Here is a 27,126-nt window from a genome sequence, read left to right as displayed (position 1 = left end):
ATATAATCATAAAAGAAGGAATGAAAAAAAAACAGGAGAAAGGAACAAGGTGCTATCAACAAAGATCAGAAGATCTGAAAGTTAACCAAATACAACAGCTAGAAACAGAGAAGAGAAATGGCATATTAGAGGCAAAGGAAGATATTAATAAATAGTGGTCGAGAGATATGTAATTACAAAAAGCAGCACAGAGTTAAAAAGATGGAAAAGGTAAAAGAGAGGTTAACAGACGGGAAATAAAAATTTAAAAGGTCCAAAACAAGGAAGTTTTAACAGGGAGCCCAAAAGGATAGAATACAGAATGGGGAACAGGCAGTATTTTAAGAGCTAGCAGGTAAGAATTTTCAAGAGTTGATTAAAGATACGGAACCTCACATTCAAGAAGCAATGTCCCAACAGGAGAAAACTAAATCTGCACCTAGACACATCGTAAGGATACGGAAGAATATACCACAAACAGAAAATCTTTAAAAAGCAAAAAGAAAAAAAGACCATTGTCTCAGTCCGTTTGTGCTGCTGTAATAAAATACCTGAGGTAGTAATTTATAAGAACAGAAACTGGCCAGGTGCGGTGGCTCACGCCTGTAATCCCAGCACTTTAGGAGGCTGAGGCAGGAGGATCACTTGAGGTCAGGAGTTCAAGACCAGCCTGACCAACATGATGAAACCCCATCTCTACTAAAAATACAAAAATTAGCCAGGTGTGGTGGTGCACACCTATAATCCCAGCTACTCGGGAGGCTGAGGCAGGATAATTGCTTGAACACACAGGACGGAAGCTGCAGTGAGCCGAGATCGCGCCACTGCACTCCAGCCTGGTCGATAGAGCAAGACTCCGTCTCCAAAAAGAACAGAAATTATTTCCTCACAGTTCTGGAGCCTGGGAATATAAGATGAAGGCACCAGCAGGTTTGTGTCTGCTGAGGGCCCAGTCTCTGCTTCCAAGATGACACCTAGAATGCTGTTTCCTCACAGGAAAGAAGGAATGGAACAAAAAGGGTTGAACTTGCTCCCTCAGGCCCTTTTTTAAAGGTGCTGATCCCTAATATTATCTCCTTAAAGGTCCTACCTCTTAATGCTGTTGCACTGGAGGTTAAGTTTCAACACGAATTTTGGGGGAAGCAAAAACATCGCAAACACAAAAACAATCTACATTAAACAACTGAACCACTTCTCAGCAGAAACTTTTAAGTAGGTGGCAAGTAGAATGGACTACAGGGGATAAGGGTGGGAGCAGGAAGACCACATAGGAGACTATTGCAGTAATCCAGGCAAAACATAGTTATGGCCTAGATCAAGATAGTGGCAGGACATGCGTTCCAAGAGCACGTGACCAAGACAGTTGAGAAGTGGTCAGAATTCTGGCCGTATGAAGGTACGACCGAAAGATCTGCTTTTAGACCACATGTGAAGCATGAGGCAAAGAAAGGAATTAAGAAGCCGAGTGCAATGACTCATATCTATAATCCCAGCACTTTGAGAAGCTGAGGTGGAGTTCAAGACCAGCCTGGGCGCAACACAGTAAGATCCTGTCTCTATAAAAAAAGTAAAATAAAATAAAATTAGAAGGTACAGTCGCATACACCTGTAGTCCCAGCTACTTGGTAGGCTGAGGCAAGTAGACTGCTTGAGCCCAGGAGTTTAAGGTTCCAGTGAGCTATGACTGTGCCCCTGTACTCCAGCCAGGGTGACAGAGCAAGACCCTATCTCTAAATAAATAAGCAGATAGACAGATAGATAGATAGGAATTAAGGTAGACTCTAAGGTGGCTGGGCTGAATTTGTAGAAGGACAGCATTATCATCCATTCAAATGGAGATGACCGCAGATGGAGCAGTCTGAGAAGGAAGATGAAGAGTTTCATTTGGGACATGTGTATGAGATGTATATTAGATGTGTAAGGGCCCACTTGAAATTTCTGGTAACGATTTAAAGTGAAACCAATCCACAAAGTTCTATCTTTTTCTCCAGTCTTGTTCAGCTGGCTGAACAGACGAAAGAATAGAGAAACCAGAGTTGGACTGAACCAGGTCGAAGCACTGCAGAACAAAGCAAAAGAAGGACAGGAGAGCAGAGGATGTGTGTGAGGGACTTTAAATTCACTCAGTACAGAATGAGGTGAAGAATAGTGAAAATATAATAGAAACTAATGAATTGAAGGTCCCAAGGGGACTTGAAGGCTTGTTGGAGTAAGGGTACCAGGTACCAGAGGAAACTAAGCCTGAAATATAGAAGACAGAAATCAGAGAGGGACTTCAAGGAATTGAAATCATGGAGGGACTGTAGTTATTGATAGCGTCAAAAACGAAGGTATAATCATAGGAATCCTGTGGGGGAGTAGGGAGAAGTAGAAAACAAGATCATTAGAAGAGAGAAATAATTGAGAGGTAAAGGTGTTGCAAGGGTCACCAGCATGTAAGCACCATAAATTAACAGGAATAATGCTGGAAAGAGTGACATTAAGACAAAACCTGAAGTTGTTGAGAAGTTAGGGGCAGTGACTCAGGGCGTCAATAGATGGCAGCAACAATAGGGTATTAGGTGATGTCGTCCAATAAGATTACATTTAAAACTCAAGGATAAGAGTAAAGAAACACAGTCTGAGACATAAGAGAAAAACAGCCACCACTGGAGAGGGAAGAAATGACTCCAACAATGATCCTATGAGAAAGCTCAGGGCAAAAGAAAAACAACTGAAATTGGGCCTGGAGGAGACGCCAAATGCCAATTCTCTCCAAGCCTGATTTCTTCCAATGGCTGCACTATAAGCCTAGGGCCACCAGATGGAGCCCAAGCTCAGCTCCTCAAAAACACCAACGCTTGAAGTGTTGAAAAGACCAAGCCTTCCGCTTCCATTCATATTTTGCCCACCCCGATTATTGCTCCCTGTCCATCACTCTGCTTCTCTGGGTACATCTTTCTCTGTCCTCTCATCTTTGCCTCTTTTGGTCCCCCTTCTCCTTTCCCCAGCCTACCTGCTTCCTCATTCTCAAAAACGGAGAGGGAAAAAAACCTCCTATAGTTTATGTTTTTAAAAAGAAACCTTTTCCCTTTTAAAAACTCTTGCCTTTGGCCTTCTGCCCAGTGGTACAATTAAAACCTTGTCAATTTATACACCGGGTTGGTTTGGGGGGACTTAACTAAGTTTAGACCACACACCAATTTTAAATGAGTGTATGATACAAAGAATCTGTGTTGCCATCATAGTCACTGGAAGACAAATGATATATGATTTATCTATAAAGTGCTTTAAAACAGCATATCCTCATAAATATGCTTAAACCATTAAATTGTGTATTTTAAAGAGATAAACTTCATGATACATAAAGCATATCTCAATAAAGCTGTTAAAGAAAACCCAGCTTATCCTCAAACTGTAGCATTCTCTCAGCACATCTTATTTATACTAGCTTATACTATAGTTTTCACAATCTCTTTTTCAAAAGAAGGAAACGTTAAACCTTAGTATAGCCCCATCTATAAATTATCATAATTCTGAATTAGAAGAGTCTGGGAATTATACCACTGTTTTATTTATTTGGCTTTTAGTGCCAATTTTATATGTTTTATTCAAGACTCTGGATGATATGAATCAACTAGTACAGGCAATGAAAAAGCTAAACCCAGTAAATATGTAGCAAATACTTACTGGAAACATACAGAGAGAAAGCAGGTATTACACACCACTGCTTAAAACTCTCTAAAGGTCCTGGCTACTGTTAGGATAAAGTCCAAATTCCCCATGATGGCACCCAAAGCCCTTCATGACGTGGCCCCGCCAGCCTCTGCCTCTTCATCTACATCCTCGCCCTCCCTCTTCCCCTACATCCTCGCCCTCCCTCTTCCCTCTGGGCCCTCACTAGTTTGATTCCTTCTCATTTCTTCAGATCCCACTTTAGACAAGGCATCCTTCTGGAAAATTCTGGAGTGCCTTCTTCAAACCCCAGGCCAGATCTGGGCCTCTCTTTTTTGCTTTCACAGTCTGCTACATGGTTCCCATCACAGAACCTATCACACTTTATTGAAGCTTTATTTACTCGATTCTTCTCTCCAACTTGTGTCACCACTATATTCTCAGTACCCAGCAGGGAGCCTAGCACACAGGGAATGCTGAAAATTCAATGAATTTGACTGATGAGTGAGCCTCCTAATTATCAAATAGCTTGTCAGCCCTTTGGCAATAACCATTAACAGAAAATAATAAGAATGTCCATGACCTAATCACGGATCACAAAGGAGAAAACAGACGGCAAGAGTGAACAGACAGCACAGAATCTCAGGCCCTGTGGTAATGCTCTGAATGATCTCATCCCTAGCCCTGTGCCACTTGCACAATGTCTCAACCACAATACTCTCCCCCTGACCTGCTGGGAAGCCCTTTCTTGCAGGTCTATCCCACACAAACAGGACATAGATATCAAAAAACCACAACACTCACAGGATGTCCAACTCTAGTTATCGGACCAAGTGTTGAAGAAGTAGTAGAAAACATTTCTGGATCTTCCTCCACTCCTCAGAATGAGATTTCAGAGCCAGAAGGTAGCTAAAGATCATTTAGTCAACTGGTTTTCAAACTAGACTCAGCAAATCCCCTTGGGGTCATTTAGGGGAAAGACAGCAGGGGAGATATTTTGAGCAGGCTGAACTCCAGGCTCCTTTCACTTACTCAACCAAAGCAACTGATTTTAGCTTCTTACCATATTGGGCTTCCCCTATATGACTTTATTAAATAAAGAATTCTACATAGCTTTTATTTAAAATAAAATCACTTACTTCATTCAAATCCCTTATTTTAGAAACAAGGAAATGGACTCAGAAGTAAATACTGTGCTTTTTCCAGCAGTTTAGCAAAGTCAAGGACTTCAGTCTCCTGACTCTATATTCAGGATTCTTCCCATTATGCAAAATCACCTCCTTATAAACGCTTAAGCATTTTTACAAAATGAGGAGTTCTGAGCACTACTCTATAAACAAACTAACAATGACAAAAGAGTATAAAGGAACAAATAAGTACAACCACAAATAGGGCAGTACTATACTACAGGCAATACTAAGTACCTTATATACATGATTTCTGCAGGTATCAGGAATCTCAGATCATTTACTTCACATGTTCCTACATTGCTCCACGGAGGTTTTCCTTCAATGTCCACACAAAGACAATATGGTAATCCTTGGGCATGTAAAATGCTTAGCAGAATACCTTGCACATAATTCACAACAAACAGTAGCAACTACTATTATTCTATTCAGCTTTCACAATAACCTTATGGGGCAAGGACTCTCAAATTTTCCCAAAGTACACAGCTAGCAAGGATAGTCAGAGTGAATCTAGGTTCAATTCCAAAGTTTATATTCTTTTAAGAATACCATACTGTTTGGCCAAGTCACTGATTTTCTCTATGCTTTAGTTCCTCTGAAAAAATAAAAGAATATCAACTACCTTACAGCAACACTATGCAATAAAGTTAGCAAAAGCACTTTGAAAAGTCCTATACATACCTAAAGTAAGTTTCATCAGGGAGAATCCTCCTAAAAATAGTGATTCACTAAGATCATCCCTTCTCCCCAGAGTAAACAAGGAACTAGACTGAAAATGGAGTTAGGAGGTCACTTATCTCTGACCTTTTGCCCTAAGTAGCCAGAGTAAGAAATGCTTTGCTACCTCCTGGATCATCCAAAAGCAAAGCAGACACCTCTCTTCCTACTGCCTCCCTTACTCTCTGTTAAGTATGTTTATCTAGGCAAAATTCATTTATTTAGCAGACATTTATAGAACACCTATGATGCACCCAGCATTTTGCCAAGATAAGTAGAAAATCTTATCCTTGCCTTTAAGGAATCATACAGATATAACCAATTATAAAACAATGATAAAGAAGCCTTCCCTGACCATCTTACATAAGATAGCACCCACCCTTTTGCATCCTGTCTTCTATCCTGCTTTTTTTTTCCTTAGCATATTGTACCATCATACATATAACTGGAAGCTCAGAAGAAGTGATTAAATGTGCCTAAGGGTGGGGTCTGGGAAGAAAATTGTTTATATTAAACCTTGGGAAATTATAGGAAGGTTTTTACAAAGGGAAGGACAGTCTCACTTTTCATGCCAACTTCCCCTACATTAGTACCTGGCTCAGTTCTAATTCACGCTAGCAACATACAGTGCCAACTATCTCTCACTCAGGGCCCTTTCTATCAAAGTTCCTGAACCCAGTTCCAAGTGGCCCCATCCAGCATTTTGGAGAGTGGCTCTTCTTCCTGTCCTGGCAGATCAGGAAGGTCTGAAATAGAACATAATCAGGCCTGCCCTGCCCCTTCTCCCAACACAGCTGCCATGATTCACTTCCTGTTCCCAATAGTCATTTAAAGAGGGGTCGGCAAACTTTTTTTTAAAAAGTTTGATAGTATACACATAAGTATGCAAACTTAATTTGAGAGTAAATATTTTAGGCTTTATAGGATCTAAGGTTTCTATTCCAGCTACTGAACTCTGACAATGTAGTGATGAAGCAACCACATATATACCGTACAGAAGTGAATGAACATAACTATGTTTCAATTAAACTTGATTTAAAAAAACAGGCAGTGGGCAGGGCATGGTAGCTCATGCCTGTAATCCCAGCACTTTGGGAGGATGAGGGGGGAGGATTGCTTGAGGCCAGGAGTTCAAGGCCAGTCTTAGCAATACTGCAAGACCCTGTCTCTACTTAAATAAATTATTAAAAATTTAAAAAGCAAAAGACAGTGGGCCTGTCTGCCAGAATTTGCCAATCTCTGATCTAAAGGATAATGGGAGATTTTTTTTTATTTTATTTTATTCATTTCATTTCATTTCATTATTTCATTTCATTTTATTGAGACAGGGTCTATCAGGCTGTAATGCAGTGGAGCAATCACAGCTCACTGCAGCTTCCACCTTCTAGCCTCAAGCAATCCTCCCACCTTAAGTCTCCCAAGCAGCTGGGACTACAGGCACATGCCACCATGCCTGGCTAATTTTTCTCATTTTTTTTTTTTTGTAGAGAAGGGGTCTCTATGCTGACCAGGCTGGTCCCAAACTCCTGGACTCAAGCCGTCCTCCCACTTCGCCCTTCGAGCCTTCTAAAGTACTGGGATTACTGACACGAGCCACTGGCCCTGGCCAAGAGCTATTTTCAAGCAGCTTCCTCCTGACCACTTGTAGTTACCTGTTTTAAAATCTTAGGCTGTCTAAGCCTCACCATCAATTCTTGCACATTTCTATCTAATTACAGGGCTGACATTATTTTTCCCAGAATCACAAATTCATGTATTTTGGGTATACAAACTCAAGAGTTAGGGACCCAGCTAGCATACAGAGATTCTTCATGTTGGAAAGGATTTAGAGATTATCTAGTCCAACCTCCCACTCAATGCAGACGTTATCTAGCAAGCAGTTACTCAGCTTCAGTTCAAACACTTCTAATGACAAGAATAACAGTCACTTCCTCCCAAGACAACTCACTCCATCTTTGGATAGTTCTAAGGTAAGATACCCTACTTATTTTTCTTCTTGGCACATTTAACCACCTGATTAGTTGTAAATTTATTTACATTGATTCTTCTTACCAGAAAGTAGGATGCATGAGGTCAGAAGTGTAGTTTTTTGTGTTTGTAGTTTTTTTACTGCTGTATTACCCGCCCCTTGAACAGTGCCTAGTATATAAAGACTATAAAATAGTTGTTTATTGGGAAGGAGGGAGGGAGGAAGAGAGGGAGAGAGGAAGAGAGGAAGAGAGGAAGAGAGGAAGAGAGGAAGAGAGGAAGAGAGGGAGAGAGGGAGAGAGGGAGAGAGGGAGGGAGGGAGGGAGGGAGGGAGGGAAGGAGGGAGGGAGCGAACAAGCTAACAAAACAATGCTGCATTCAGGGAATTTAATTCAGCATGGCTGACACCAGAGACACAAGGGGAAGAGCAATTAACTGGTAAGGTCTGGGTGGTAGGTTTGAGGCCCCTGAAATGCCACAGTAAGTTCAGAGGCTGAGGGTGTACTGTTTGAGGAACATTCCCTTATCTCCTTTCCTTCCAAGCACCCCCAACCCACGGCCATTCCAATGGTAAACATCTTTTTTTCTTTTTCTTTTCTTTTTTTTTTTTGAGACAGAATCTTGTTCCATCGTCCAGGTTGGAGTGAAGTGGCACGATCTCAGCTCACTGCAACCTTCATTTCCCGGGTTCAAGGGATTCTCGGGAACTGCCTCAGTCTCCCGAGTACCTGGGATTACAGGTGTGCGCCACCACACCCAGCTAATTTTTCTATTTTTAGTAGAGACGGGGTTTCACTATGTTGCCAACACTGGTCTTGAACTCCTGACCTCAAGTGATCCACAAGCCTTGGCCTCCCAAAGTGCTGGGATTACAGGTGTGAGCCACCACGCCTGGCCCAAAGGTAAACATCTTTTAAAGCATCTGTTCTCTGAGGCCTTTTCAAACCATCCTTCCCCACAAGAGAAATGCACCATCCTAAATTCTGTAGATGCTTCTATCACTATATCCATGATACTTAAAATATCTGTCATCCTCTGCTGGGCTCTGAGAGCAGGGACTGTGTTATCTTCATTTTTCAGTCCTGGGCACTGAATACAGTGACAGGGGCAAGGTAGGAACCTTATAAATGTTTTGTAAATAAACTAATGTAATAGTTTTATTGTATTCTGTACTGGCCAAATTCACATAAAGGGGACTAATTTCAGATCTAGGCACTACATTCTAGGAAAGGCTGAAATGCAAGTGCCAAAGAGATCAGGCCAATGATTTAAATGAGTTGAAGGGCCTAGAAGGACTATGGCGAAGAGGGGCTGCGCCCTACTTTTATATGTAATCTCTGAAATGTAGCCAATGAATTCAGATTTTAAAAAAGAGGAAATAAAAAGAACACCACTGTACAGTGCCTCCAAAACACACATGCCTGCAAGTGGATATGGGAAGCAAATTTGCAACCTGTATTGGACAAAGGGATTAAGTAAGGGAGTAACACAATCAGAACTGCAGTTTTTGAAAGACCATTCCAGCAGGATAAACTAGGGTGCTATTGTAATAGTCAAGGCAAGAGATGGGATAAGGGCCTGAACCAGGACAGTTGCAATGGGGTAAAAGGGTGGGATGGATGAAAGATGACCTGGTCTGCCCAGTTCTAATAATGAAGTCCAAGATTGCATAAACTAATCTGGTAGCCACAGCACCAGTTTGTAGGTTCATACTGGCTTTGTTTCCAAATAAACTGTTAAATCTCATTTTTAATAACTGAAATATGGGGCTTAATTCTTTTGCAGGCAATGTGATATAATGATTAAAGTTTACGAACTCTGAAGCCAGGCAGCCTAAGTTCAAACCCTGACTTTACTAGCTACTAGCTAGTTTGACTTCTCTATGCTTCAATACCTATAAGGTTATGGTATGTGTAAATGAGTTAATGCAAGAATTGCTTAGACTAGTACCTGGTCCATAGTAAGTATCATGTTAAGTTTCAGCTTAAATTATTATTTATTATTTTTGGATTTCAACTTTTTAGTTTCAATCCCTTGACTAAATATTCTCTACACTGTCTAGCCTGCAAGCATTCACTATTTAAGTCTCACAGGCATGTCTTTTCTATATCTTCATCCAAACTGATGGTCAAAAACAAAATATAACCAAAAACAGCCTTGTAGAATGTCATTAAAAACACCTCCTATAGATTAACGCTGATCTACTACAATTCCTGAGTGCAACTATTCAACAAGCTCCAGAGCCAGGTCAAATTTTTTTTTTGTCTTGGGATCACATGAGAAAACATTAAATACTTAATTTTAGCACTTAAGACACATTACCTTTGTAGCACATTCCAATCCTCCAGCGACCTAGGAATCTTTCCAAAAATGAAATGCTCTGATATATCTCAAACTGCTATATGGTAATTATCTCTGGATAATGTGCTTTTTTTTCTGTGTTTGCTTATGTCTATTCTCTAATATTTTTATACTGAACTTGTACCGATCATTTAAATAAAATCATGGCAAGGCTTAAAGAAAAAAAAGAATTGTTATCAGCTAGCATGATTTATTCTTAGCAAACACAAGCTGGCTTCTAGGGGTCACTGTTCTCATTCTTTGATCAATCAATTTTAGAATTCTACCAGAGATCACTGTCAAGTTTCCAATGACATCTTCAAACCCCTGTGACCCAGACGTTAACTCCAAATAAATCAAACATCTCTCAAATGGGCACAGTGGCTCATGCCTATAATCCTAGCGCACTTTGGGAGGCTGAGGCAGGCAGACAGCTTGAGCCCAGGAGTTCAAGACCAGCCTCGGCAACATGGTGAAACCCTTTCTCTACAAAAAATACAAAATTTAGCTGGGCGTGGTGGCATGCACCTGTAGTCCCAACTTCTCAGGAGGCTCCTCCTGAGAAATAAACAGGTAAATAGACAAATAACATCTACTAGATAGTACATGCTAAGAAGACAAAAAAGCAGCATAAGGTGATAGTGGTGGGGAGCTGAGGGATTGCTCCTTTATGTACAGCCATCAGGGAAGGCCTCTGATGAGGTGATATTTTAAGCTTAGATCTAAAAGAAGTGAGGAGTCCAGCCAGGGAGATATCTGGGGGAAAAGCATCCTAGGCAGAGGGAAGAGCAGGTATAAAATCTCTGAGGGATGAGTGTAACTGGCCATGTATAAGGACCCATAAGGAGGCCATGTGGCTGCAGTCAAGACTGCAGTGAGCCATGATCATGCCACCGCCCTCCAGCCTGGGCAATGGGAATGAAACCCAGTCTCAGAAAAAAAGGAAAGAAAATAATGCAGGTTTGAAACCTAGTTCTACTACTTCTGTGAACTTGGAAGTTATTTAACTTCTTTAAGCTTGTTTCCTTGTGATGATGACAACAGTACTTACCTCACAGGGTTGGTAGGGAGATAACATGTCCAACAGGACTGCACCCGACATAGAGTAAATATTCAATAAATGGCAGCTACTTCTGAAGAGTGGCCTACTTCTTACGGTTGCTGACTTCAAGCAAGGATTTTTCTCCCTCATCAGGTTGGTTGGTTAAGTACTCAGCATAGTATTTGGTTCATAATAGGCCATCACAAATACTGACTTTCCTCCCCTCTTCCTGTAGTGGCAAAATTATAGTGGCTTCAGAAACCACCCAATTCTATTGGTACACCCAGGTTTCACTGTACAACATACTTACCATGTAGGTAATTCAAGCTTTCCGTCAGTACTTCGGGCGGCTCTCCCTATGCTTGCTGTTTTGGAAACAGTCACTCACTATCTTTCAAAGGCAGTTGTCTCTTGACCTGGATAGAATATAAAAAGAATGGAAGAGACAGGTAATGCATGAATCATACCAAGACTGAGGTGACCCAGAGGGCTGTCCCAAAGACTTCCACATACAATTCACTGTCAGCAAGGGGCCAAGGTAAGATCTGCATCTAGATCCTGACACTAAAGGAACCTGGCTAAGCTGGCTATGTCTCTCTCAGGAAAGTCAAGAAAGAATTTGGCTATAGGAGACTTCCCCTTTTCTATAAGATGATATGGTCCTAGGGTAGAACCCACCGTCTTTGCTTAAATTAAAACACCCGAACATTCCTCGAAAGTCTAAAAATGTACATGACATCTTACAGCTAGGAAGCATCTCAGAAATCAACTACAGGTTGAGCATCCCTAATCTGAAAATCCCAAATTCAAAATGCTCCAAAATCTGAAATGTTTTGAGTGCCCACATGACTCCACAAGTGGAAAATCCCATACCTGATCTCATGTGATAGGTCACAGTCAAAATACAGGCACACAATACTCAGGTTTATTCAATGTCCCCTGGGGAAAAATAAAATTACCTTCAGGCTATATGTATAAGGTGTATAGGAAACATAAATGAATTTCATGTTTAGACTTGGGTCTTATCCCAAGACATGTCACTATATACATGCAAATATTTTTTTTAAAAAATCTGAAATCTAAAACACTTCTGGTCCCAGGGATTTCAGATAAGGGATACTCAACCTTCAGTTAAATGTCCTTGTTTTACGGAAGGAAACTAAAACTTAGAAAGGGTGAGTCACACAATTATTTAGCAGAAAAGCAAGGATTCTACTAAAAATAAGATGTTCTAGAAGATAGGAAAAAAACATCTGTAGAGTATTTACCAACCCTGAGCACCATGCTTTATATTTTATATAAGACAATAAGAAGATAATGTTACCTCTACCTTACAGATAAAGAATTTAAGTTTCAAGAAGTGACTTGTCCAAGGTCTTACAGCTTGCTATTAAATGACAGAGTTTAAACTCAAGTCTGTCTGACTTTGAAAGTCCCTTCACCATGCTGGCTCTCATTTTGTTGCCTTCCAGACTCGATCCTCAAAAGAGCCCTGAACCACCCAATATCAATTAGAACTAAAAATAGAGCTTCTCTTTCTGCAAACTTACCCTCCAGTTTTGTAACAAAGCAGCCTTCTATAGGAGAGTTGAAAAGCCTACCATCCCATTGAATCTTACCCCTAAAATTAGAGAAGAGCTACTAGAGATGGAAGATCTGGATCAAACTTCCTGTGTATCTTACTCTTCAGGAAAATGGAAAGGTAGCTTCTAAGCTACTGGTAAACCTAAAGCTTTTGTACATGATCTTACATTCAAACTATCCTCCCTTCTTTCATCACAACTGCCTCCCTTACATATCCCTGCAAGCCACCTTGTGACTGCCTTCCAAGACTATTGGTCCCTTTAATCCAACTTCCACCAAAACATGCACATGTGCACATACACATGCACCTGCGCGCGTGCATGCACGCGCACACATACACACACACACACACACACAAATCCATTCCTGCCTCTATCTTCCTAGAGAGCAAGAAGGCTAGAATTACGATGGACAAATAATGAGAGTTTTTTAAAAACAGCTTAAAAGATGAGGGGAACAGTAGTAACTCAAGCCTCAAGCGAATAAAATTTGAAAAGAATTTTTTTTTGTAGTGATGGGGTCACACTATGTCACCCAGGCTGGTCTGAAACTCGTGACCTCAAGCAATCTTCCCACCTTGGCCTCCCAAAGAGAAGAGTTACTGATAATATGAGCCAGGCATGGTGACTCATGCCTGTAATCCCAGAACTTTGGGAGGCCAAGGAGGGCAGATCACCTGAGGTCAGGAGTTCAAGACCAGCCTGGCCAATATGGTGAAACCCCATCTCTACTAAAAATACAAAAATCAGCTGGGCATGGTGGCATATGCCTGTAATCCCAGCTACTCAGGAGGCTGAGGCAAGAGAACCTCTTCAAACCAAGAGGCGGAGTTTGTGGTGAGCCCAGATTGCACCACTCCACTCCAGCCTGGGCAAGAGACGTTGTCTCAAAAAAAAAAAAAAAAAGTTGCTGATAATAAAAACAGCTAGAATATAAGTATAAAAAAGGATCTAGGCCAGGCACAGTGGCTCATGCCTATAATCCCAGCACTTTGGGAGGCCAAGGCAGGAGGACTGCTTGAACCCAGGAGTCAAGAACAGCCTGGACAACAACAAAGCAAGGCTCCCATCTCTACAAAAAAAAAAAAATGTTTTAATTAGCTGGGCATGGTGATGCACACCTATAGTCCTAGCTACTTGGGAGACCGAGATGGGAGGATCACCTGGAGCCCAGAAGTTTGAGGCTGCTGTGAACCACAACTGTCCTACTGCACTCCAGCTTAGATGACGGAGTGATGCTCTATCTTTAAACATAATTTTAAAAACTATCTATACCAAGGCAGCACCCAAGAGATGGCTTAGGTGGATGTGGGGGAAGCTTTAGCTCTCCACACTCTGCTTTTAAAAAATAATCAATGGAAGTTAAAGTAAGTGTGATTGGTATTCAAATAGTTTTAGGACAGTTCCACAGACCTACCATCCTACCCCATCACCACCTGTCTCTTTCCCCCTCCCCACCCACCTTACACACACAACACCCACACACACACACACCTTCTTCTGCATAGCCTAAAACCTCTCCTACATAAAAATTCTGAACTCTAAGAAATGGTCACATAAATCTGGTCTATCTCCCCTAAGGTCTCTGCAGTCCTAACAGTGATAGCAGCGCCCCTGCTAAAATCTACTGTCCCAGCACCTACCACCTACTGCCAAATTTGCTGACATGTTACTAAGGCCCAGGGGCTTTTCTCTTCAAAACAAGACAGAATGCAATGCCAAAAGCAAAGAGGAACTCCAGCTAATCTTGATTTGTTTTCAACTGTCTACGTTCCCTCATATTTCTAAGGGGTAGAAGTAAGCAGCAACTGATTTCTTTCTTCTGAATGCCATTTACTTCTTGCATCCTCAGCGTACTCGCCCTCTGTCCCCAAAACAAGAGAATGACTGTAAACATCCTCAAATTCCTTAGTGATGCCACTTCAGAGAGCTTTCCACCATGACAGATCCATCCTCATCACTTCCCTCAAGCATCTCTTCTGGCACTTATTGTTTCTGTTACTGTTGGTGGTGATAGTGGTGGTAGTATGTGTGTACGTGTCTGTCTTCCTAGAAGCAGAGACTAAAGGATCCTTACAGATCACAGAGTCCAACCACCTCATTTCCCAGAGGAGCAAGTGAGTCCCAGAGAGGAAAGGACACTTGCCCAAGGTTACAAAACAAGTTCAAGTGAATATTTTTGTCCCCCAAACACTTTGATAATAGATAAAAATGTCAGTACGAAATTCTGCTTTCAGTATGACCCTCCCACAGACAACTATACTCTGGATAAAACACAAAAACTATCTGAAGTGAACAAGGGCTGGCAGATTTTGAAAATAAGTTGAAAGTTGGAAGAAAGGGCTGACATGGAATGAACTCCTCATTTTTGGATCTCTGGCCTGAGGCTGGTCTAGCTGAAGTTCCAATTAAAAAACAAACCCTAAGCTTTCTGTCCTGAAGAAACAGCCCAGAGCAGCCACAGATCATGGGAAGTAGGAAAAAAGAGAGCTAGAAAAGGAGAGTCTCAGGTTCTGTGTGTAAATTCTACCCAGTCTCTGGCTGAACCCTGAGCCATGCAAGCATAGGGCAGCATCCAAAGACCTCAGTTAAAGAGAAAAGAACTGAACTGAGATTTGAACTGTGACCCACTGCAGGTGTGACAGAGTTTGCAGTTTTGAGTCTGAGTATTGTCTACTAAATTAAAAACATCAACAGAAACCAAAGTCTCCACAATACAACATTCACAATGTGAAGAACACAATTCCAAATTACATAAAGAACTAGAAAAAGCATCTGGACACGGTGGCTCATTCCTGTAATCCCGGCAGTTTGGGAGGCCAAGATAGGAGGATCATCTGAGCCCAAAGTGTTTTTGAGACCAGCCTGGGCAACATAGTGAGACACTGTCTCTACAAAAAATGAAAATAAATTTAAAAAAATTTATTTGTGGCCGGGCGCGGTGGCTCACGCTTGTAATCCCAGCACTTTGGGAGGCCGAGGCGGGCGGATCACGAGGTCAGGAGATCGAGACCACGGTGAAACCCCGTCTCTACTAAAAATACAAAAAATTAGCCGGGCGTCGTGGCGGGCGCCTGTAGTCCCAGCTACTCAGAGAGGCTGAGGCAGGAGAATGGCGTGAACCCAGGAGGCGGAGCTTGCAGTGAGCCGAGATCGCGCCACTGCACTCCAGCCTGGGCGACAGAGCGAGACTCCGTCTCAAAAAAAAAAAAAAAAAAAAAAAAAAAAAAAAAAAAAAATTTATTTGTGGTGATAAATTTAGATGTGGTGATACATGCCTGTGGTCCCAGCTACCTGGGAGGCTGAGGCAGGAGGATCACTTCAGCCCAGTAGTCAAGGCTGCAGTGAGCTATGTCCACACCACTGCACTCCAGCCTGAGCGACAGAGTAAGACCCTGTCTCAAAACAAAACGAAACAAAACAAAACAAAGAAACAAACAAAAAACACCTAGAAAAATTAAACCCAGAGGGTAACTCCAAGACAACCCAGACGCTGAAATTCTCAGACAAAGATATTAACACAGCCATTATAACTAAGATCAATGAGGTAAAAGAAAATATGCTCAAGGCCGGACACAATGGCTCACGCCTGTAATCTCAGCACTTTGGGTGGCCGAGGCGGGCGGATCACGAGATCAGGAGATCGAGACCATTCTGACCAACATGGTGAAACCCTATCTCTACTAAAAATACAAAAATTAGCCGGGTGTTGTAGCGCGCGCCTGTAGTCCCAGCTACTCGAGAGGCTGAGGCAGGAGAATCACTTGAATCCGGGAGGCAGAGCTTGCAGTGAGCCGAGATCGATCCAGCTACTGCACTCCAGCCTGGCGACAGAATGAGACTCCATCTCAAAAAAAGAAAAAAAGAAAAGAAAATATGCTCAAAACGAAGGGGAAAACAGTAAATCTCAGAAGAGAAACTGAAAAAAAAAAAAATTTAAGTGGAAAGTTTTGAACAGAAATACAGTATCTGAATTTTTTTAATTCACTGAATGGGCTTAAGGACAGAATGGAGATGACAGAGGAAAGAGTCAGTGAAATGTGGAAGTACAACAACAGAAATGATTCAAACTGAAACAACTCTGGGTCATTCTCAGTCTCTAGAAAAACCATCCTCAGACCCTTTACTAAAGTATACACAGGGATAATTTTCTGTTATCAGAAAAATTGGTATCAGAGAGAAACAGAATAACTTGGGATCACAGAGTTTTCTAGTGGTCCTAAATTATGTAGGAAGCAAGGGGAAAATAATTTTATTTTTCCTCCTATAATTGCTGAAGTAGCATTCAGGATTGTTCAGGAAAAAAGCCAGGAGGGATTTTAATAGTTTTTCTGCCCCATGCAGTCTCTTCACCAAAAAGCCAACATGGTAAACAGGCTGATGGCAGGATGGGGTAGGGACCAATCAGGGGGTATGGGGCTAAGGAAGTGCCAGCAGCTTGCTGTGTATGAGCCAACCTAGGTGGTTTTAAAAGCAGCTGCCCTGAATGCCATCACTGACTGAGTCGCTTCTCACATTCAAGTCATTTCATGTTGGAGTTCAGAACACTCTAGATAAAAGTGGAAGAAAAAACATAAGCTGCAGAAGACATGTCAATTTCTTTAAGGCCTGCCTTTTGCTCACTCCCCTCCTCCCTATCCCACTTGCCAACAAGAAAGAGAGAAGAGAATCCAGAGCCAGTGATCTTTTCTGACTAAAGCAGGAAACTGAGTAAGACAACACACCCTCTAAGTGTAGAGAAACTTGGATGGGGAGTGAGAAACCCGGGTGGCGGCCTCTAGTTCTACCACAGACATTGTTGGACCTCAGATGTGTCTTTTACACTTTCTGGGTCTCAGTTTCATCAGTCAAACAAAAAGGCCAGACTAAATGATATTTAACAATGATATACTATTGTCCTTTCCAATAACACTATGAATGACATCCTTAACCATGCTATCTCCATTTGCCCTTGAAGAAACTATAAACAGGTCCGAAAAGACAGAAGTAGAGGCATATCATTTGATTAATTGGAGTACCTCATGTTATATAAATTATTCAAACTTTTTAAATAATTTTCTTTAAGTCTTGCCATTAATACTTAAATTGCATCAATAATAGATATTTCGGTACCTATCTATGATAGAGGACTGCTGTAAAATAATGTCTTTCATCTGAAAGTACTTCTAATTCTCCCAGAATAACTTTTTAAATCTACGTAACCTTTAGGATGAGAAGGCAAATACTCTTATCTCATATGACAGATGAGCAAACAAACTAAGGGACTTGTGAGACCTTTTTAGGAAGCTAGTAACAGACAAAGAAAACTAGAATCCAGCAATCCCATCTCTATGTGTCAGGTTATTTTTCACCTTGCCAAAGAAACCTTACCAAAGAAGAGTATAAACAAGATCAGAATTAGAAAGAACTTTAGAACTTTTGTGCACTTTGGGAGTGCTTATTAATAAATAATTGATAAAACTAGGTTGAGATTCATGCATCTATTTGAAAGCTGGCACTCAAAGAACCGGCTCTGCTACTTCCTTTTTTTTTTTTGGAGACAAAGTCTCGCTCTGTTGCCCAGGCTGGAGTGCAGTGGCAAGATCTCAGCTCACTGCAACCTCCGCCTCCCGGGTTCAAGTGATTCTCCTGTCTCAGCCTCCCGAGTAGCTGGGATTACCGTGCATGCCACCACGCCCAGCTAATTTTTGTATTTTTAGTAGAGATGGGGTTTCACCATGTTGGCCAGGCTGGTCTCAAACTCCTGACCTCAAGTAATCCACCCACCTCAGCCTCCCAAAGTGCTGGGATTACAGGTGTAAACCACCACGCCCAGCCCTGCTGTTTCCTTTTCTAATCAGTAGTCTGTAATTGAGACTAGGCTTCTTTGCCCATGTTTGTGAAGTTTAGCAACAGAATCACATCTAAAATTGTTATTCACCTGCTGAGAGAAAGTTGGCCAAGGCCAAGCACAGTGCCCCAAGCCTGTAATTCCAACATTTTGGGAAGCTGAGGCAGGAGGATCACTTGAGCCCAGGAGTTTGAGACCAGCCTGGGCAACATAGCAAGACCCCATCTCTCCAAAAATAAAACCAGGCCAGGTGCAGTGGCTCACGCCTACAACCCTAGCACTTTGGGAGGCTGAGATGGGAGGATCATTTAAGCTCAGGAGATCAAGACCAGCCTGGGCAACATAGTGAGACCTTGTCTCTAAAAAAAATTAAAAATTAGCCAGGTGTGGTGGTGTATGCCTGTAGTCCCAGCTACTCGGGTGGCTGAAGCAGGAGGATCACTTGATCTAGGAGATTGAGGCTGCAGTGAGTGGAGCCACTACACTCCAGCCTGGACAGACTGAGACTCTGTCTCACTGGCCAGGCATGGTGGTATATGCCTGTAGTCCTAGCTACTCAGTAAGCTGAGACAGGAGAATTGCTTGAGCCCAGGTGTTCAAGGTTACAGTAAACTATGGTTTCATCACTGCCAGGTGACAGAGCAAGACCCTGCCTCCAAATAAATAAATGAATGAAAGTAAGTTGGCCAAATCAGAAGGTGTAAAAAAGTAAAAGACCACTGGACTGTTAAAAAAAAAAAAAGAGAGAGGCGAAGAGAAGAAAAAAGAAGAGAAGGAAAACGAAAGAAAAGTTTGCCTGTGTGAAAGTGATAAGGAAAATGTAGAGTTGAGAATCAGTTTTGTTATTTTTGTTTAATGAGGGTACTATCCTAGCACTGTCTGTCACAGGTATGAGCTGCAAGTCTTAGGAGGTGCAAGTCACCCAAAGGTTTCCAATCTTTTTACCTTCACACTCAACTCAGAGAATGTGACTTCCCTTGTACTGACTGTTAAGTGCCCAGAGCATCAATCTAGAAGTTTTTTGTTTTACATGCATCTCATCTCCCTTAGGAAAAGTTTATCTCATCTCTCTTAAAATGGAAGATTAAAATGCCCTTCTATATATTTGGTGGTATCAGAAGAAGAATACTAAGCTGTACCTATTAGAGAGCCTGAGTGAAAAAGGTTTTCTGCTATTTTAATTTGAAGGCATATTTTACAGGGTCACTATTATTTCTACCCTCTGTAACAAGTTTATTTCCATTTTATTGCTTCTAGGGAACTTCCCTTTGTCTCTATTCCACACTCTCTCTCCATCCTGCCTGCTGCCCTGGCAACATGCTATAAGGGAAAACCACACATGGTATTGAAAGTCAGATGATCTGGGTTCTACTCTAATTCAGTCACATATTACTTTAAGTGATTAAACTTCACAATCTCAGTTTCCACAACTGTATATAGAGATTACATCTAAACTTCATGGGACTGTTGTAAGGATTATATAAAAATATACATTAAATGCCTAAGTACATAATGCCTGAACTAAAATATGCCCTACACATATTAATTCGATTTTCTTTTCATCACTATACACATTCTTAGTTTTGGTTTTTTTTTCTCTCTCTCTCAGCACATCAGGAAGCCCTGGGGGAAAAAAAACACCTTGAGAAAGTAACTTGCCCAGTTACAGCAGAAATAATTTTAAGTAAGTACTAAGAGAGGCGGATGGGTGGGGCCAGAGGTATAATAAGGCAGCATCCAAAAGGGCAAGGAAGATGCCCAAGTCAAAATAATCAGGCTCTGTGCCAATTCTCTGCCTCCCACCCCTAAGCCCCAAGTTCCTTCTTGTAGGTATAACTATGTCTATCTCCTTCTTTTACTAAGTCACACTTGCCAACACGTCTCAAGTCAATGTCTACATTATTAAAAACAAACAGGAGGCTGGGCACAGTGGCTCACGGCTGTAATCCCAGCAATTTGGGAGGCCGAGGCGGGCAGATCACAAAGTCAGGAGTTTGAGACCAACCTGGCCAACATGGTGAAACCCTGTCTCTACTAAAAATACAAAAATTAGCCAGGCATGGTTCCGTGTGCCTGTAGTCCCAGCTAATCGGGAGGCTGAGGCAGGAGACTTGCTTGAACCCAGGAGGTGGAGGCTGCAATGAGCTGAGACTGCGCCACTGCACTCCATCCTGGGCGACAGAGCGAGACTCCATCTCAAAAAATAATAATAAATAATAAATAATAAATAAAAACAAACAGTCATGGTTGCGCCTGCAATCTCAGCACCGTGGGAGGCCAAAGTGGGTGGATCACTTGAGGTCAGGAGTTCGAGACCAGCCTGATCAACATGGTGAAACCCCATCTCTACTAAAAATACAAAAATTAGCTAGGCATGGTGGCGCACATCTGTAGTCCCAGCTACTCAGGAGGCTGAGGTAACGAGAATTGCTTGAACCCGGGAGGCAGAGGTTGCAGTGAGCCGAGATCACGCCACTGCACTCCAGCCTGGGCAAGAGAGCAAGACTTCATCTCAAAAAAAAAATTAAAATTAAAATTAAAACCAAAACTCACTCACATTCACACACCAGGTAGTACAATGGGCAGTAGAATCCTGAGTTCTACTCTTGTCTCTCCAACTTACTAGAATAGTTTCCTCATTTGTAAAACAGAAATGACAATGTGTCTTGACTACAAGATTATAAGGACCAAACAGAAGAATGTATGTGAAAGTACTTTGTACACTATAAAACATGGTTATTGTTATAGGTACAGTGGGTCTACCTTTGGCCAGTTTAGGTGTTAAGTTTTACTTTAAAAAGGCCTCAGTTCTACAATACTCTATTTCTGTGATCCAAGGCTGCCTATTTCCAGTTCAAGTCCTCTTCTTCCTGGCAGCTGAAAATTTTATATTGTCGTCCTAATTTCACTTGATTCCCTGATTTTTGCAAGGTTCCTCAAATTTCTCTAACCAAATGGGCTCCATGTCTCCAACATAGTAAATAAAGACCACTAGAACTGATCACCTCTAACTGTCTTTTTGGTTCTAATATTCTAAGGTTCTTGGGCCTATGTTCCCAATGCACTTTGTCTGTATCTCTACTTGAGCAATTTTCTTAAGTCTACTTTGCATTACAGGTTTATCTGACACCATCTCCTAAAGAAAAAGCCACAGGTAGGTTGTCCTATGTTGTTTTATATTCCCATAGCAATTAACATGGAGCTTTATACACAAGTTACTAAAAAAGTATTAGTTGAATTGACTTGATGCTAATTTCTCATTTTTTTATACTTATTATCCCTACTACACCATAATTATAGACCACCTTATTCTTTTGTACTGCCATTGGCCTGGTACAGTGTGAAATACATAGTCAACATTTTTTTAAGAACCTGATGTGACTAGTTTTTTGGTTTTTTTTTTTTTTTTTTGGGAGACAGGGTATCACTCTGTTGCCCAGGCTACGGTGAAGTGGCACAATCACAGCTCACTATAACCTCAAACTCCAGGGCTCAAGCAATCCTCCTGCCTCAGCCTCCTGATTAGCTAGGAAATAACTGAAAGTGAAAGCAAGTATGACAACTCAGATCTTAGTTTTAGCTTTAAAAATAACAAGCTATGGGTGTGACCTTAGGCAAACTGCTTCATTTCTCCAGGCCTCATTAAGATATCTCTTACAACTTTTAAACAAAGCCTGGAGAGGATGTTGAGAGGAATCAAGTAAGAATAAGCCTTTCTGAAAAACCCTAAGTTTATCTCTAGTATAGCACTTATCATTCTGTATTATAATTGTCTACTTGTTACTCTCCTGTACCAAACCCTGAGCTCTTGAAAGGCCAGAATTATGTATTTCATCTCTGAATCCAAGCATGTGCATAGAACATGGCACACAGTAACAGTTCAGTAAATGTTCAATGGCCAAACTACTGAAAATTACAAGTGCCTATACTTACAAAGACTCTTATGTATAGTATAAATGGACTTATATAAACTTATAAGAAAGAATAATTCATCTCCCACATGTACAACCCTTTCAAATAACATTAAATAATAGTATTTTTCTTACTATCACCAACTCAAGTCCAGGTTTTGTTTTTTGTCAGTAGTTTTTTTTTTTTTTTTTTTAAAGACAGAGTCATGCTCTGTCACCAAAGCTGGAGTGCGGTGGTGCAATCATGGCTCACTGCAGTCTCACCCCCTGGACTCAAGCAAATCCTCCCCCCTCAGCTCCCAGAGTAGCTGGGAGTACAGGGATGTGTCATCACAACAAGCTAAGTTTTGTATGTTTTGTAGAGATGGGGTTTCACCATGTTGCCCAGGCTGGTCTCGAACTCCAGAGCTCGAGCAACTCACCCACCTCAGCCTCCCAAAATGCTGGAATTACAGAAATGAGACACAGCACCAGCCTAGGAAGTCCAATTATTGAATGCCCAGAATCATCTGAAATTCAGGATCCCTAGAAGATATCCTGACAGGGGCCTCAGAAGTGCATGCCTCCTATGCTCTAAATAATATACCTCCTAATAATTATATATATACATATATATTTGGAGACACGTCTCAGTCTGTCACCCAGGCAGGAGAGCAATGGTGCAATCATGGCTTAATGCAGCCTTAACCTGCTGGGCTCAAGAGACCCTCCCACCTCAGCCTCCCAAGCATCTGTGCACCAAAATGCCTGGCTAAATTATTTTTATTTTTTTGTAGAGACAAGGTCTTGCTATGTTGCCCAGGCTGGTCTTGAACTCCTGGCCTCAAACTATCCTCTTCTCTCGACCTCCCAAAGTGCTAGGATTACAGGCGTGAGCCACTACTCCTGACAATAATACCTAGTGCTTATACATTATTTCATAGTTCAAAGCACTTTCACATCCATACTCTCAGTCCTTAATAATGACCCCATAAGGAGGTATTATCAAATTAATTTTATATGTTGAAGAAACTGAGGCTCATATTTTAAATAATTTGCTAACCTAAGGTAAGCTGATATCAACTAAACGAGGGCTTTCATATTTAGCCTCTCTTGCTTCAGTGCCCAAAAGAGGCAGAAACAATAACACCACCATCTCCACCCCCCTGGCCTCTACAAACGAGGTGGATCAGACCACTATCTGCTATTGCTTTACTGAGCTGACTACCTCTTAAGTATTTCTTGTCTCCATAAAAATCAGTTACCCAGAGTATTTTATTATGTCTTAAAGTAAAAAATAAGACCAGCCCAGGGAGAAAAATCCCCAAGACTACAAACAACCACACTGATAAGCTGCTGGCTTATATCTTTATATACAAAGCTAAAAAAATAAGGGCAAAACCCGCTCCAATGGGGAGTTGTAAACCCTACTGACCAAACAGTCCCTTGGCACTTAGGTAGGTAGTTATATACAGCTAATTTAGTTTGTAATAGTTTTTGGGGCCGGGCGCGGTGGCTCACGCTTGTAATCCTAGCACTTTGGGAGGCCGAGGCGGGCGGATCACGAGGTTAGGAGATCGAGACTACGGTGAAACCCCGTCTCTACTAAAAATACAAAAAAATTAGCCCGGCGTGGTGGCGGGCGCCTGTAGTCCCAGCTACTCGGAGAGGCTGAGGCAGGAGAACGGCGGGAACCCGGGAGGCGGAGCTTGCAGTGAGCCGAGATTGCGCCACTGCACTCCAGCCTGGGCAACAGAGCGAGACTCCGTCTCAAAAAAAAAAAAAAAAAAAAAAAATAGTTTTTGTACTTTCTTCAATAATTTGTACCACCTATTGTTTTCTCCATACCATTCTAAATGCCTCAAGAGCAGAGATCACATCTTCTAGTTAATTTACATCTGTTCCTGTACAATGACCATATAGTACCCAAACCAAAATTGGTTTTTCTGGCCTAGAAATTTATATAAAAGTCTTATCCAAATTTAAAAATTAAAATACATAGGCTAGGCACAGTGGTTCATGCCTGTAATCCCAGCACTTGGGAGGCCATGACAGAAGGATCACTTGAGGCCAGGATTCAAGACTAGCCTGGGCAACATAGTAAGACCGTGTCTCTATAAAAAATAAAACAAAATTAGTCAGGTGTGGTGGCACATACCTGTGGTCCCAGCTACTCGGGAGGCTGAAGTGGGAGGATAGCTGAAGCCCCAGAGGTCAAGGCTGCAGTGAGCTGAGATCACATCACTGCACTCCAGATGACAGAGCAAGACCCTGCCTCAAAAATTAAAAAATAGTCTGGGCATGGTGGCTCACGCCTGTAATCTCAGCACTTTGGGTGGCCGAGGCAGGTGGATCACCTGAGCTCAGAAGTTCGAGACCAGCCTGGCCAACATGGCGAAACCCCCGTTCTACTAAAAATACAAAAATTAGCTGGGTGTGGTGGCACGCGTGTATAATCCCAGTTACTCAGGAGACTGAGGCAGGAGAATTGCTTGAACCCAAGGAGGCAGAGGTTGCAGTGAGCTGAGATCATACCACTGCACTCCAGCCTGGGTGACAGAGCAAGACTCTGTCTTAAAAATAAATAAATAAATAAATAAATAAATAACAAAAAAAGTTTAAAAAGACTTTAAGTAATTGACATCCTTCAACTGAGTAACATTTATAAAATCGACAGTTTCTAATAAAGAAACACCAAAAGACACTTAACACCTACAATGGTGCCAGGCATACATTTGAGTGGGCACTCAATAAAGTTGTGCTGAATGAATGATAACTGACAGCTTAAAATCCATTAAAAACCACTTAAGGTAGAATAAAATATCCAGGACAAGAGCCGAAAGAAATGACTAGAGACTGTCAAGTTAATTGGAAAAATAAGATTCTAAGGTAGTTCCACTCAAAGTCATACTTAGGGTACCACAAGTGAACACTCTGGATTCAAGCACCACATTACATGTACAGTCAGAGTGAATGCATTAGGGCAGTGACTTAGCACGAGGGTTCTCTCTGCTCAGACCAGCAGCATGCCACCAGCAGCAACTTGCCCCTTCCCCCAGTTAGTCCCCATTACCAACGCCCTGAAGCCTAGTCACAGAACTGCAGCAGTTAAGCCAGGCAGTACTAAAAGTTAGAAGGAAATGAGCATGCCACCTGACACTTTTCTGGCACAGGCTAAGCCGATTAGTTTAGGTTACAAACACAACTACAAGATTCCAGTACACTGAAGAAACTACTCTTTTTCTGCAAACTAAAAATAACCTATTAAAACAGGAGCGTTCCTCAAGTATTTCTGCCCTGCCAGCAACCCAAAGTTCCATTTCCTCAAATCCTTCTAGTCTAGTCTTATTGGATCCGAGTCTCCACACCTCCCCCATCTTCCCCACTCTTCATCCTAACGCTATGAACACAGTAAAAGACCTAAACTCCTTTCCTAACTCATGCTTTTAACGTTTCTTTTCCAATAAGCAATCGTGCAGAACTTCCATGGCTCCTGCCTTGTGTAGAGCCACAACTGGAAGACATGCTGAGCTGCAGCAAAGAATAATGAAAAACAAAGAAAAACTGAAGGACAAGATGCAGCATGCTCGGGAAGTCAGCTAAATGCTTTTCATTCAGGCAGGAATAGAAGGAGCCTCACCTACCTAGAAGAATACAGCATAAGGACAAATGGTGTCTAGTATAGAGCTAGACTATACTTTATCACTTTAGAACAAAGCCATCAAGCGTGTTCTAGAGACAGACTCATATCCAAATAGCTTTAGTATCCTATAAGAATCATTAGGCTGGCCGGGCGTGGTGGCTCACCCCTGTAATCCCAGCACTTTGGGAGGCCGAAGTGGGTGGATCCCGAGGTCAGGAGTTCGAGACCAGCCTGACCAACACAGTGAAACCCAGTCTCTACTAAAAATACAAAAATTAACCGGGCGTGGTGGTGCCATGCCTTAGTCCCAGCTACTCAGGAGGCTGAGGCAGGAAAATCACCTGAACCCGGGAGGCGGACGTTGCAGTGGGCTGAGATCATACCACTGCACCCCAGCCTGGGCAAGAGTAAGACCTTGTCTCCAAAAAAAAAAAAAAAAAAAGCATCATTAGGCTATCTCAAAGTTGAAGTGACATTTTCAGGGTAAACAAACTCCCATCATTTAAGCCAAATAAATCAAGCTTGAATTGCAGATTTTCTGGTCATACAGAGCTGAGAGAAGGACTCAAATCCTACTACCAGGAAGTGGAAATTCCAAGGAAGCTAGAAAACCCTGTCCTCAGTAGCTCTCCCTGCTCTCAGGCCCTGAGGTAAGCCAGCACTTCCTTTCCAAGGTCAAAAATTAACTATAGACTTTGAACAACCCTGTGCTTTGCAACACCACCAGGAAAATGCCACAATGCTATGCCACCCTATATAGACCTAAGACATTTGCTATTCTTGATTATTCCCCCCAAGAGTAGTCACTTGGGATACTCATTAATGTACTTTCTAAAGATCCAACTTTCAAAGTAGTCTTCTCATTCTTATTTTTAACCTTTCACCATCTCTCTTTAAAAAAAAACAAAAACATTCAAATGTCTTGGAGCACTGAAGAAAAAGAAAAAAGAAAAAGAAAACAAAAATTGGCTTATCTATATAATCTACACTCTCAGAAAAATTCCTCCTGAAAAAAAAAAAAAAATTGCCCTAAGACCACCCAAGGTACACCATGGTAAAGTTTCAATGCAGAATCATGCTGTGAGCAAGAGCAAATGGAAAGCTGCAGCCCTTCATCAAACAGCATTAGAACCTTCCAAGATTCATGAAATCAAAGAATATCAGAGCTGGAAAGATACTTAGGGTGCAATAATCTAGTCTAGCCTTTCATTTTAAAGATGGGGAAGATAAAGCCCAAAGAGAGGAAATGGAGTCTTGAAGCAAAACTGGACCTAGGAACTAAGTGGCCAGACT

The 27,126-nt window shown here is 41.7% G+C and overlaps 1 protein-coding gene across 7 annotated transcripts in view; it reads right to left on the bottom strand.

The window, feature by feature from the left end:
- The window catches only part of LUZP1 (leucine zipper protein 1), a 94,826-nt gene that overhangs the window by 11,148 nt on the left and 56,552 nt on the right, over positions 1-27,126 (bottom strand). For 4 of the 7 annotated variants that reach the window (XM_063631540.1, XM_055262064.2, XM_063631539.1 and 1 more), the window contains one exon: positions 11,198-11,303. The exons of 1 other annotated variant lie outside the window; for it this stretch is intronic. The gene's annotated coding sequence lies outside the window, so the exon portion shown is untranslated. Of the gene's footprint in view, positions 1-10,896; positions 11,148-11,197; positions 11,304-11,760; positions 12,901-27,126 lie in introns of those variants that run through there. 2 more of the 7 variants (XM_055262065.2, XM_063631541.1) reach the window with 2 other exon arrangements.

This window comes from Symphalangus syndactylus, chromosome 22, assembly GCF_028878055.3.
Source record: "Symphalangus syndactylus isolate Jambi chromosome 22, NHGRI_mSymSyn1-v2.1_pri, whole genome shotgun sequence".
NCBI lineage: Eukaryota > Metazoa > Chordata > Mammalia > Primates > Hylobatidae > Symphalangus > Symphalangus syndactylus.
Note: the sequence above shows the minus strand (reverse complement) of the source record. Positions and strands in the feature narration are given on the sequence as shown.